The following is a 13672-nucleotide window of genomic DNA, read 5'->3' as shown; positions in this document are numbered from 1 at the left end:
CCACATGTTTACAGTAGGAATAGACGTTGATACCCGAGCCTACTTTACATCAGCCACTATAATCATTGCCATCCCTACCGGAATCAAAGTATTTAGCTGACTAGCCACCCTGCACGGAGGAACAATCAAATGAGACCCCCCCCAATACTATGAGCTCTAGGATTTATCTTCCTATTTACCATCGGAGGATTAACAGGAATCGTTCTTGCAAACTCTTCCCTAGACATCGCCCTGCACGACACGTACTACGTAGTTGCCCACTTCCACTACGTCCTATCCATAGGCGCCGTCTTTGCCATTCTAGCAGGATTTACTCACTGATTCCCACTACTCACTGGGTTTACCCTACACCAAACATGAGCAAAAGCCCACTTCGGGGTAATATTTACAGGAGTAAACCTAACGTTCTTCCCCAGCACTTCCTAGGCCTAGCAGGAATACCCCGACGATACTCGGACTATCCCGACGCCTACACACTATGAAACACCATTTCCTCCTAGTCCTAGGACTTAGAGAAACGCCAGTACTAAAAATAGTAAACACAAGCAATAATTTCATATACTTCACTCTCACTCACCACTCAACTATCAGCTAACCACACCCCCGTCCACATAGCTTAACACAAAGCATGGCACTGAAGTTGCCAAGATGGCATAAAACATGCCTGCGGACAAAAGACTTAGTCCTAACCTTACGGTTGGTTTTTGCTAAATATATACATGCAAGTATCCGCGCCCCAGTGTAAACGCCCTCGACCACCTACCCCCATACAGGCCTTGAGGAGCGGGTATCAGGCACACCCAAGTAGTAGCCCAAGACGCCTCGCTAAGCCACGCCCCCACGGGTATTCAGCAGTAATTAACATTAAGCAATGAGTGCAAACTTGACTTAGTTATAGCAACAGCCTAACTTCAAGGGTTGGTAAATCTTGTGCCAGCCACCGCGGTCATACAAGAAACCCAAATCAACCGTCCTATTGACACGGCGTAAAGAGTGGTAAAATGCCTATCCTAGCTAACTAAGATCAAAATGGAACTGAGCTGTCATAAGCCCAAGATGCACCTAAACACACCATTAAGATGATCTTAGGAACTAACGACTGATTTAAACCCACGAAAGCCAGGGCCCAAACTGGGATTAGATACCCCACTATGCCTGGCCCTAAATCTTGATACTTACTTTACCGAAGTATCCGCCAGAGAACTACGAGCACAAACGCTTAAAACTCTAAGGACTTGGCGGTGCCCCAAACCCACCTAGAGGAGCCTGTTCTACAATCGATAATCCCCGATTAACCCAACCACCCCTTGCCAACACAGCCTACATACCGCCGTCGCCAGCCCACCTCGAATGAGAGCACAACAGTGGACACAATAGCACCCCGCTAATAAGACAGGTCAAGGTATAGCCTATGGAGTGGAAGAAATGGGCTACATTCCCTATTCATAGGGCACACGGAAAGAAGCGTGAAACCACTTCTGGAAGGCGGATTTAGCAGTAAAGTGGGACAATAGAGCCTACTTTAAGCCGGCCCTGGGGCACGTACATGGTTAAACATGCCTGTTAGTAGTGTGGCGAGCCATAGTGGGAAGGCTAGGGCTATGTTCATAGATAGTTGGGTGGTTGGGGTGAATGTATATGGAAGGAGGCCTAGAAGGTTGATTGTAAGAAGTATGATTATTAGGGATGTAAATATTATGGCTCATTTGTGGCCATTTTTGTTGAGTGGGACTATTAGTTGTTTTGTGATTAGGTGAAGGAGTCATGTTTGGATAGTAGAAAGGCGGTTGTTGATTCATCGGTTGTTTGGGGACGGGAATAGTAGGGCTGGGAAGAGTAGGGATAGTAGGATTAAGGGGATGCCAAATAGATTGGGGCTGGAAAATTGGTCAAAGAAGCTTAGGTTCATGGTCAGGATCATGGTGTGGGTTTGGTAGTGAGGGAGGTCTTATTTGATGGGGGGTTGGTTGTGGTGAAGGCTAGTAGTTTTGGTTGGATGAGGAGTGCTAGGGTTAATCAGGTTATAATTATGATTGAAAATCATGGTGCGGGGTTAAGCTGTGGCATATCATTAAGGAGGGGGAAGTCCCTCTTTGGCTAGCTTAAAAGGCTAGTGCTGTTGCATAGCTTCTTAATGATTAGGATGATGATAGAAGGGACGATCAGGCCTCGAAATGTGGGAGTGGGGTTGATTCTACTACAGTAGGTATGTAGCTGTGATTAGCCCCGCAAATTTCTGAGCATTGTCCGTAAAAAATCCCAGGCCGGGTGGTAATGAATGAAGTTTGGTTTAGTCGGCCTGGGATTGCGTCTGTTTTAACTCCGAGCGTTGGGACTGCTCAGGAGTGGAGTACGTCTCCTGCAGTAATGATTACGCGGATGGGGGATTCTATTGGGATAACTACGCGGTGGTCAACTTCTAGCAGTCGGAAGTGGCCGTTGGGTAAGTCTGGGGTGGGCACTATGTAGGAGTCGAATGATAGGTCTTTGAAGTCTGTGTATTCATAGCTTCAGTATCATTGGTGGCCGATGGCTTTTAGGGTGAGGTCTGGTTCATCGATTTTGTCCATTATGTAGAGGATTTGTAGGGATGGGAGGGCGAGGAGTACCAGGACGATAGCAGGTAGGATTGTCCAGATCAGCTCTACTTCTTGGGCGTCTACAGCATTGGACGAGAGTTTTTCTGTTAGTATGTGGGCTAAAAGGTAGAGAACTAGGCTGCAGATAGCTAGGGCAACGATTAGGGCGTGGTCGTGGAATTCAACGAGTTCTTCTATGATGGGTGATGAGGCGTCTTGGAATCCTAGTTGGGAGTGGTTGGCCACATGAGATGTACAGGATTTTTACCTGTGATTTAGTCTTGACAAGGCTATGTAATTGGTTTACTAACATCTCATAAGAAAGAAGCATGAGCGGTTAATGCAGTTGGCTTGAAACCAGCATGTGAGGGTTCGATTCCTTCCTTTCTTGTACTTGGACGAAGGCCGGTTCCTCGAAAGTATGGTATGGGGGAGGGCAGCCGTGGATTCATTCAACGTTTGTGGTAGTTAGTTCTGGTTGTAGGACTTTTCGTTTGGCCGGAAAGGCTTCTCAGATGATGAATATTAGTATGATTACGGCTACTATTGAGATTAGGGAGCCGATGGAGGAAATGGTGTTTCATAGTGTGTAGGCGTCGGGATAGTCCGAGTATCGTCGGGGTATTCCTGCTAGGCCTAGGAAGTGCTGGGGGAAGAACGTTAGGTTTACTCCTGTAAATATTACCCCGAAGTGGGCTTTTGCTCATGTTTGGTGTAGGGTAAACCCAGTGAGTAGTGGGAATCAGTGAGTAAATCCTGCTAGAATGGCAAAGACGGCGCCTATGGATAGGACGTAGTGGAAGTGGGCAACTACGTAGTACGTGTCGTGCAGGGCGATGTCTAGGGAAGAGTTTGCAAGAACGATTCCTGTTAATCCTCCGATGGTAAATAGGAAGATAAATCCTAGAGCTCATAGTATTGGGGGGGGTCTCATTTGATTGTTCCTCCGTGCAGGGTGGCTAGTCAGCTAAATACTTTGATTCCGGTAGGGATGGCAATGATTATAGTGGCTGATGTAAAGTAGGCTCGGGTATCAACGTCTATTCCTACTGTAAACATGTGGTGAGCTCAGACGATGAATCCTAGGAAGCCGATGGATAGTATGGCTCAGACTATTCCCATGTAGCCGAAGGGCTCCTTTTTGCCTGAGTAGTACGTGACTACGTGTGAGATGATTCCGAACCCCGGTAGGATCAGAATATAGACTTCTGGGTGTCCGAAGAATCAGAATAGGTGTTGGTACAGGATTGGGTCTCCTCCTCCAGCGGGGTCGAAGAATGTGGTGTTTAGGTTTCGATCAGTTAGTAATATTGTAATACCGGCGGCGAGTACGGGGAGTGATAGAAGGAGTAGGATGGCGGTAATTAGTACGGATCAGACAAATAGTGGGGTTTGGTATTGTGAGAGTGCGGGGGGTTTTATGTTGATGGCTGTGGTGATAAAGTTGATGGCCCCAAGGATGGAGGAGATACCGGCTAAGTGGAGTGAGAAGATAGCCAGGTCTACTGAAGCTCCGGCGTGGGCAAGGTCACCTGCTAGGGGAGGGTAGACAGTTCAGCCTGTGCCGGCGCCAGCTTCTACAGTGGATGAGGCTAGTAGGAGGAGGAATGATGGGGGGAGGAGTCAAAAGCTTATGTTGTTTATTCGCGGGAATGCTATGTCGGGGGCACCGATTATGAGGGGGACTAATCAGTTGCCGAATCCTCCGATCATGATGGGTATGACTATAAAGAAGCTTATTACAAAGGCGTGAGCGGTAACGATTACATTGTAAATTTGGTCGTCGCCTAGGAGAGTTCCTGGTTGTCCTAGTTCTGCGCGGATTAATAGGCTGAGTGCGGTGCCGACTATTCCTGCTCATGCCCCGAAGATGAGGTACAGGGTGCCAATATCCTTATGGTTAGTGGAAAATAGTCATCGGTTGATGAAGGTGACGGGTAAGATGGCTGAGTGTTGAAGCATTAGGCTGTAGTCCTTTTTACAGAGGTTTAATTCCTCTTCTTATCGGCTCTGTAGTGAAATTCATGTTGAGTTGCAAGCTCATCGATGCGCACTAGGGTGCGTCAGGGTCTTTGTAGGCAGAAGCCAATTGGTTTAGGCATTTAGCTGTTAACTAGAGTTTTGTGGGATCGAAGCCCATCTGTCTAGGGAGGCTTTAGCTTAATTAAAGCGTCTGACTTGCATTCAGAAGATACAGGTTAATATTCTGTAAGTCTTAATGTGCAGAAACTAAGAGGGTTTAACTCTTATTTAAGGCTTTGAAGGCCTTCGGTTTGGGGTGTTATCCTAAGTTTCTAGACAATGGCATGTATTATTGGGGACAGGGGAAGTAAGAGGATTGATAGTGAGGCAAGGACCGCAGTAGGTGTGCTTGGGGCTTTGCTAGTGTATCATTGTTTTATGTGGTTAGAGGAGTTGGGGGGAAGGGTAATTGTTGAGTGGTATGCGAGGCGTAGGTAGAAGAAGAGGCTGAGCAGTGATAGCATGGCAATTGCCATGGCTGCTGGTGTTATTTCCTGTTTAGTTAGTTCTTGGATGATAAGTCACTTTGGTATAAAGCCTGTTAATGGGGGGAGGCCTGCTCATAGGAAGATTAATCATCCCTTCCATGACATCATCGGAACGATGTATATATACACACAAACACATACAAAATAACTTAAACTTATTAGAGAAACTCCAGTACTAAAAATAGTAAACACAAGCAATAATTTCATATACTTCACTCTCACTCACCACTCAACTATCAGCTAACCACACCCCCGTCCACATAGCTTAACACAAAGCATGGCACTGAAGTTGCCAAGATGGCATAAAACATGCCTGCGGACAAAAGACTTAGTCCTAACCTTACGGTTGGTTTTTGCTAAATATATACATGCAAGTATCCGCGCCCCAGTGTAAACGCCCTCGACCACCTACCCCCATACAGGCCTTGAGGAGCGGGTATCAGGCACACCCAAGTAGTAGCCCAAGACGCCTCGCTAAGCCACGCCCCCACGGGTATTCAGCAGTAATTAACATTAAGCAATGAGTGCAAACTTGACTTAGTTATAGCAACAGCCTAACTTCAAGGGTTGGTAAATCTTGTGCCAGCCACCGCGGTCATACAAGAAACCCAAATCAACCGTCCTATTGACACGGCGTAAAGAGTGGTAAAATGCCTATCCTAGCTAACTAAGATCAAAATGCAACTGAGCTGTCATAAGCCCAAGATGCACCTAAACACACCATTAAGATGATCTTAGGAACTAACGACTGATTTAAACCCACGAAAGCCAGGGCCCAAACTGGGATTAGATACCCCACTATGCCTGGCCCTAAATCTTGATACTTACTTTACCGAAGTATCCGCCAGAGAACTACGAGCACAAACGCTTAAAACTCTAAGGACTTGGCGGTGCCCCAAACCCACCTAGAGGAGCCTGTTCTACAATCGATAATCCCCGATTAACCCAACCACCCCTTGCCAACACAGCCTACATACCGCCGTCGCCAGCCCACCTCGAATGAGAGCACAACAGTGGACACAATAGCACCCCGCTAATAAGACAGGTCAAGGTATAGCCTATGGAGTGGAAGAAATGGGCTACATTCCCTATTCATAGGGCACACGGAAAGAAGCGTGAAACCACTTCTGGAAGGCGGATTTAGCAGTAAAGTGGGACAATAGAGCCTACTTTAAGCCGGCCCTGGGGCACGTACATACCGCCCGTCACCCTCCTCAAAAGCCACATCCCACATAACTAACACCATAAATACGCTGAAGATGAGGTAAGTCGTAACAAGGTAAGTGTACCGGAAGGTGTACTTAGAATATCAAGACGTAGCTATAACACCAAAGCACTCAGCTTACACCTGAAAGATATCTACTAGACCGGATCGTCTTGAAGCCCCCCCTCTAGCTCAACCACACAAATAGTACACCAAAACTAAAGAATTTACTAAACTAATTAAAGTAAAGCATTTTACAGTCTTAGTATAGGCGATAGAAAAGACACTTAGACGCGATAGAGACCCCAGTACCGTAAGGGAAAGATGAAATAGCAGTGAAACAATCAAAGCGACAGACAGCAAAGATCAACCCTTGTACCTTTTGCATCATGGTTTAGCGAGAACAACCAAGCAAAGTGAACTAAAGTTTGCCCCCCCGAAACCCAAGCGAGCTACTTTCAAGCAGTTAAAGAGAGCGAACCCGTCTCTGTTGCAAAAGAGTGGGATGACTTGTCAGTAGAGGTGAAAAGCCAACCGAGCTGGGTGATAGCTGGTTACCTGTGAAACGAATCTAAGTTCCCCCTTAATCCTCCCTACCGGACATCCTGAACCCTAATGAGATGATTAAGAGCTATTTAATGGAGGGACAGCTCCATTAAAAAAGGACACAACCTCGACTAGTGGATAATTCTTACTACTGATCCTACCGTGGGCCCTAAAGCAGCCATCAAAAAAGAGTGCGTCAAAGCTCCACCACCTAAAAATACCAAAATAAGATGATTCCCTTATCACAAACAGGTCAACCTATGAATATAGGAGAATTAATGCTAAAATAAGTAACTCAGGGCCACACCCCTCTAACGGCGCAAGCTTACATAGAAACATTATTAACAGACCTAGACAGATACAAAAACCCCTACAAGACCACGTATTAACTAACCCTGTTAACCCGACTCAGGAGCGCCTATAAGAGCGATTAAAATCTGTGAAAGGAACTCGGCAAATTAATAAGGCCCGACTGTTTACCAAAAACATAGCCTTCAGCAAATTAAACAAGTATTGAAGGTGATGCCTGCCCGGTGACTTAGGTTTAACGGCCGCGGTATCCTAACCGTGCAAAGGTAGCGCAATCAATTGTCCCATAAATCGAGACTTGTATGAATGGCTAAACGAGGTCTTAACTGTCTCTCACAGATAATCAGTGAAATTGATCTCCCCGTGCAAAAGCGGGGATGTGAACATAAGACGAGAAGACCCTGTGGAACTTAAAAATCAACGACCACCGCGAATCCTCAATCAACCCCACTGGGGCCACTACCATCGCAGAGCCTGGTCGATATTTTTCGGTTGGGGCGACCTTGGAGGAGAACAAATCCTCCAAAAACAAGACCATACCTCTTTACCTAGAGCTACCCCTCAAAGTGCTAACAGTGACCAGACCCAATATAATTGATTAATGGACCAAGCTACCCCAGGGATAACAGCGCAATCCCCCTCAAGAGCCCATATCGACAGGGGGGTTTACGACCTCGATGTTGGATCAGGACATCCTAATGGTGCAGCCGCTATTAAGGGTTCGTTTGTTCAACGATTAACAGTCCTACGTGATCTGAGTTCAGACCGGAGCAATCCAGGTCGGTTTCTATCTATGACACACTCTCCCCAGTACGAAAGGACCGGGAAAGTGGGGCCAATACCACAAGCACGCCCCCCCCCTCTAAGCAGTGAAACCAACTAAACCGTGAAGAGGGCCTTCCCCCACCACTTTCAATCCTAGAAAAGGACCAGCTAGAGTGGCAGAGCCCGGCAAGTGCAGAAGGCTTAAGCCCTTTCCCCAGAGGTTCAAATCCTCTCCCTAGCTTCACCCATGATTCAAATAACAACACTAAGCTGCCTCATTATATCCCTCCTATACATCATCCCAATCCTGATTGCCGTAGCCTTCCTAACCCTAGTAGAACGGAAAATCCTAAGCTACATACAATCCCGCAAAGGCCCTAACGTTGTCGGGCCTTTTGGCCTACTTCAACCATTTGCGGACGGACTGAAACTATTTACCAAAGAGCCCATCCGACCCTCTACCTCTTCCCCACTTCTATTCATTCTGATACCAATACTAGCCCTTGTCCTAGCCCTCACCACTTGAGCACCACTACCACTCCCATTTCCCCTAGCAGATCTAAACCTCGGAGTTCTCTTCCTAATAGCCATGTCAAGCCTAGCCGTCTACTCAGTCCTATGATCAGGCTGAGCCTCGAACTCAAAATACGCACTAATCGGAGCCCTACGGGCAGTAGCACAGACCATTTCATACGAAGTGACACTGGCCATAATCCTGCTATCAATAATCATACTAAGCGGAAGCTACACACTCAGCTCCTTTGCCGTCGCACAGGAGCCTCTATACTTCATTTTCTCCTCATGACCCCTAGCAATAATATGATACGTATCCACCCTAGCAGAGACAAACCGAGCTCCTTTTGACCTCACAGAGGGTGAATCTGAGCTAGTCTCAGGGTTTAACGTTGAATACGCCGCAGGACCCTTCGCCTTATTCTTCCTAGCTGAATATGCGAACATTATGCTAATAAATACACTTACAGCCATCATATTCCTAAACCCAAGCGCCCTAGGGCCACCCACAGAACTATTCCCCGTCATCCTAGCCACAAAAGTCCTCCTACTATCTTCTGGTTTCTTATGGGTCCGAGCTTCATACCCACGATTCCGATATGACCAACTAATGCACCTACTATGAAAAAACTTCCTACCCCTCACACTAGCTCTGTGCCTCTGACACATCAGCATACCTATCTGCTATGCAGGCCTACCTCCTTACATAAGGAAATGTGCCTGAACTACAAAGGGTCACTATGATAAAGTGAACATAGAGGTATAACAGCCCTCTCATTTCCTGTTGACCTTAGAAAAGTAGGAATTGAACCCACACAAGAGAAATCAAAATTCTCCATACTTCCCTTATATTATTTTCTAGTAGAGTCAGCTAATCAAGCTATCGGGCCCATACCCCGAAAATGATGGTTTAACCCCCTCCTCTACTAATGAACCCTTACGCGACCCCAATCATAACCTTCAGCCTCATCTTGGGCACCACAATCACAATTTCCAGCAACCACTGAGTTCTGGCCTGGACAGGACTGGAGATCAACGCACTAGCCATCATTCCCCTAATTGCCAAATCCCACCACCCACGAGCAGTAGAAGCCGCAACGAAATACTTCCTAACCCAAGCAGCTGCTTCCGCCCTGGTCCTATTCTCTAGCATAACCAATGCCTGAGTCACCGGCCAATGAGACATCACACAAATAAACCACCCAACCTCCTGTCTACTACTGACAGCAGCAATCGCTATTAAACTGGGCCTAGTGCCATTTCACTTCTGATTCCCAGAAGTACTACAAGGATCACCACTAATAACAGCCCTGCTACTCTCGACCCTCATAAAATTCCCCCCACTAACCCTGCTCCTACTAACATCCAAATCCCTCGACCCAGCTCTACTCACCGCCATGGCCCTAGCCTCAACAGCACTAGGAGGCTGAATAGGACTGAACCAAACACAAACACGCAAAATCCTAGCCTTCTCGTCCATCTCCCACTTAGGCTGAATCGCCATCATCCTAGTTTACAGCCCCAAATTGGCCTTACTTACCTTCTACCTATACACAATCATAACATCAGCCGTATTCCTAGCCCTTAACAAAATCAAAGCCCTTAACCTATCCATGATCACAACCTCATGAACAAAAACCCCAGTGCTAAACGCCACCCTAATACTAGTACTTTTATCCCTAGCAGGCCTCCCCCCATTAACAGGCTTTATACCAAAGTGACTTATCATCCAAGAACTAACTAAACAGGAAATAACACCAGCAGCCATGGCAATTGCCATGCTATCACTGCTCAGCCTCTTCTTCTACCTACGCCTCGCATACCACTCAACAATTACCCTTCCCCCCAACTCCTCTAACCACATAAAACAATGATACACTAGCAAAGCCCCAAGCACACCTACTGCGGTCCTTGCCTCACTATCAATCCTCTTACTTCCCCTGTCCCCAATAATACATGCCATTGTCTAGAAACTTAGGATAACACCCCAAACCGAAGGCCTTCAAAGCCTTAAATAAGAGTTAAACCCTCTTAGTTTCTGCACATTAAGACTTACAGAATATTAACCTGTATCTTCTGAATGCAAGTCAGACGCTTTAATTAAGCTAAAGCCTCCCTAGACAGATGGGCTTCGATCCCACAAAACTCTAGTTAACAGCTAAATGCCTAAACCAATTGGCTTCTGCCTACAAAGACCCTGACGCACCCTAGTGCGCATCGATGAGCTTGCAACTCAACATGAATTTCACTACAGAGCCGATAAGAAGAGGAATTAAACCTCTGTAAAAAGGACTACAGCCTAACGCTTCAACACTCAGCCATCTTACCCGTCACCTTCATCAACCGATGACTATTTTCCACTAACCATAAGGATATTGGCACCCTGTACCTCATCTTCGGGGCATGAGCAGGAATAGTCGGCACCGCACTCAGCCTATTAATCCGCGCAGAACTAGGACAACCAGGAACTCTCCTAGGCGACGACCAAATTTACAATGTAATCGTTACCGCTCACGCCTTTGTAATAAGCTTCTTTATAGTCATACCCATCATGATCGGAGGATTCGGCAACTGATTAGTCCCCCTCATAATCGGTGCCCCCGACATAGCATTCCCGCGAATAAACAACATAAGCTTTTGACTCCTCCCCCCATCATTCCTCCTCCTACTAGCCTCATCCACTGTAGAAGCTGGCGCCGGCACAGGCTGAACTGTCTACCCTCCCCTAGCAGGTAACCTTGCCCACGCCGGAGCTTCAGTAGACCTGGCTATCTTCTCACTCCACTTAGCCGGTATCTCCTCCATCCTTGGGGCCATCAACTTTATCACCACAGCCATCAACATAAAACCCCCCGCACTCTCACAATACCAAACCCCACTATTTGTCTGATCCGTACTAATTACCGCCATCCTACTCTTTCTATCACTCCCCGTACTCGCCGCCGGTATTACAATATTACTAACTGATTGAAACCTAAACACCACATTCTTCAACCCCGCTGGAGGAGGAGACCCAATCCTGTACCAACACCTATTCTGATTCTTCGGACACCCAGAAGTCTATATTCTGATCCTACCGGGGTTTGGAATCATCTCACACGTAGTCACGTACTACTCAGGCAAAAAGGAGCCCTTCGGCTACATGGGAATAGTCTGAGCCATACTATCCATCGGCTTCCTAGGATTCATCGTCTGAGCTCACCACATGTTTACAGTAGGAATAGACGTTGATACCCGAGCCTACTTTACATCAGCCACTATAATCATTGCCATCCCTACCGGAATCAAAGTATTTAGCTGACTAGCCACCCTGCACGGAGGAACAATCAAATGAGACCCCCCCAATACTATGAGCTCTAGGATTTATCTTCCTATTTACCATCGGAGGATTAACAGGAATCGTTCTTGCAAACTCTTCCCTAGACATCGCCCTGCACGACACGTACTACGTAGTTGCCCACTTCCACTACGTCCTATCCATAGGCGCCGTCTTTGCCATTCTAGCAGGATTTACTCACTGATTCCCACTACTCACTGGGTTTACCCTACACCAAACATGAGCAAAAGCCCACTTCGGGGTAATATTTACAGGAGTAAACCTAACGTTCTTCCCCCAGCACTTCCTAGGCCTAGCAGGAATACCCCGACGATACTCGGACTATCCCGACGCCTACACACTATGAAACACCATTTCCTCCATCGGCTCCCTAATCTCAATAGTAGCCGTAATCATACTAATATTCATCATCTGAGAAGCCTTTCCGGCCAAACGAAAAGTCCTACAACCAGAACTAACTACCACAAACGTTGAATGAATCCACGGCTGCCCTCCCCCATACCATACTTTCGAGGAACCGGCCTTCGTCCAAGTACAAGAAAGGAAGGAATTGAACTCTCACATGCTGGTTTCAAGCCAACTGCATTAACCGCTCATGCTTCTTTCTTATGAGACGTTAGTAAACCAATTACATAGCCTTGTCAAGACTAAATCACAGGTAAAAATCCTGTACATCTCATGTGGCCAACCACTCCCAACTAGGATTCCAAGACGCCTCATCACCCATCATAGAAGAACTCGTTGAATTCCACGACCACGCCCTAATCGTTGCCCTAGCTATCTGCAGCCTAGTTCTCTACCTTTTAGCCCACATACTAACAGAAAAACTCTCGTCCAATGCTGTAGACGCCCAAGAAGTAGAGCTGATCTGGACAATCCTACCTGCTATCGTCCTGGTACTCCTCGCCCTCCCATCCCTACAAATCCTCTACATAATGGACAAAATCGACGAACCAGACCTCACCCTAAAAGCCATCGGCCACCAATGATACTGAAGCTACGAATACACAGACTTCAAAGACCTATCATTCGACTCCTACATAGTGCCCACCCCAGACTTACCCAACGGCCACTTCCGACTGCTAGAAGTTGACCACCGCGTAGTTATCCCAGTAGAATCCCCCATCCGCGTGATCATTCCTGCAGGAGACGTACTCCACTCCTGAGCAGTCCCAACGCTCGGAGTTAAAACAGACGCAATCCCAGGCCGACTAAACCAAACTTCATTCATTACCACCCGGCCTGGGATTTTTTACGGACAATGCTCAGAAATTTGCGGGGCTAATCACAGCTACATACCCATTGTAGTAGAATCAACCCCACTCCCACATTTCGAGGCCTGATCGTCCCTTCTATCATCATCCTAATCATTAAGAAGCTATGCAACAGCACTAGCCTTTTAAGCTAGCCAAAGAGGGACTTCCCCCTCCTTAATGATATGCCACAGCTTAACCCCGCACCATGATTTTCAATCATAATTATAACCTGATTAACCCTAGCACTCCTCATCCAACCAAAACTACTAGCCTTCACCACAACCAACCCCCCATCAAATAAGACCTCCCTCACTACCAAACCCACACCATGATCCTGACCATGAACCTAAGCTTCTTTGACCAATTTTCCAGCCCCAATCTATTTGGCATCCCCTTAATCCTACTATCCCTACTCTTCCCAGCCCTACTATTCCCGTCCCCAAACAACCGATGAATCAACAACCGCCTTTCTACTATCCAAACATGACTCCTTCACCTAATCACAAAACAACTAATAGTCCCACTCAACAAAAACGGCCACAAATGAGCCATAATATTTACATCCCTAATAATCATACTTCTTACAATCAACCTTCTAGGCCTCCTTCCATATACATTCACCCCAACCACCCAACTATCTATGAACATAGCCC

This window comes from Anser anser, assembly GCF_964211835.1.
Source record: "Anser anser genome assembly, chromosome: 15".
NCBI lineage: Eukaryota > Metazoa > Chordata > Aves > Anseriformes > Anatidae > Anser > Anser anser.
This window is presented reverse-complemented; position numbering follows the sequence as displayed.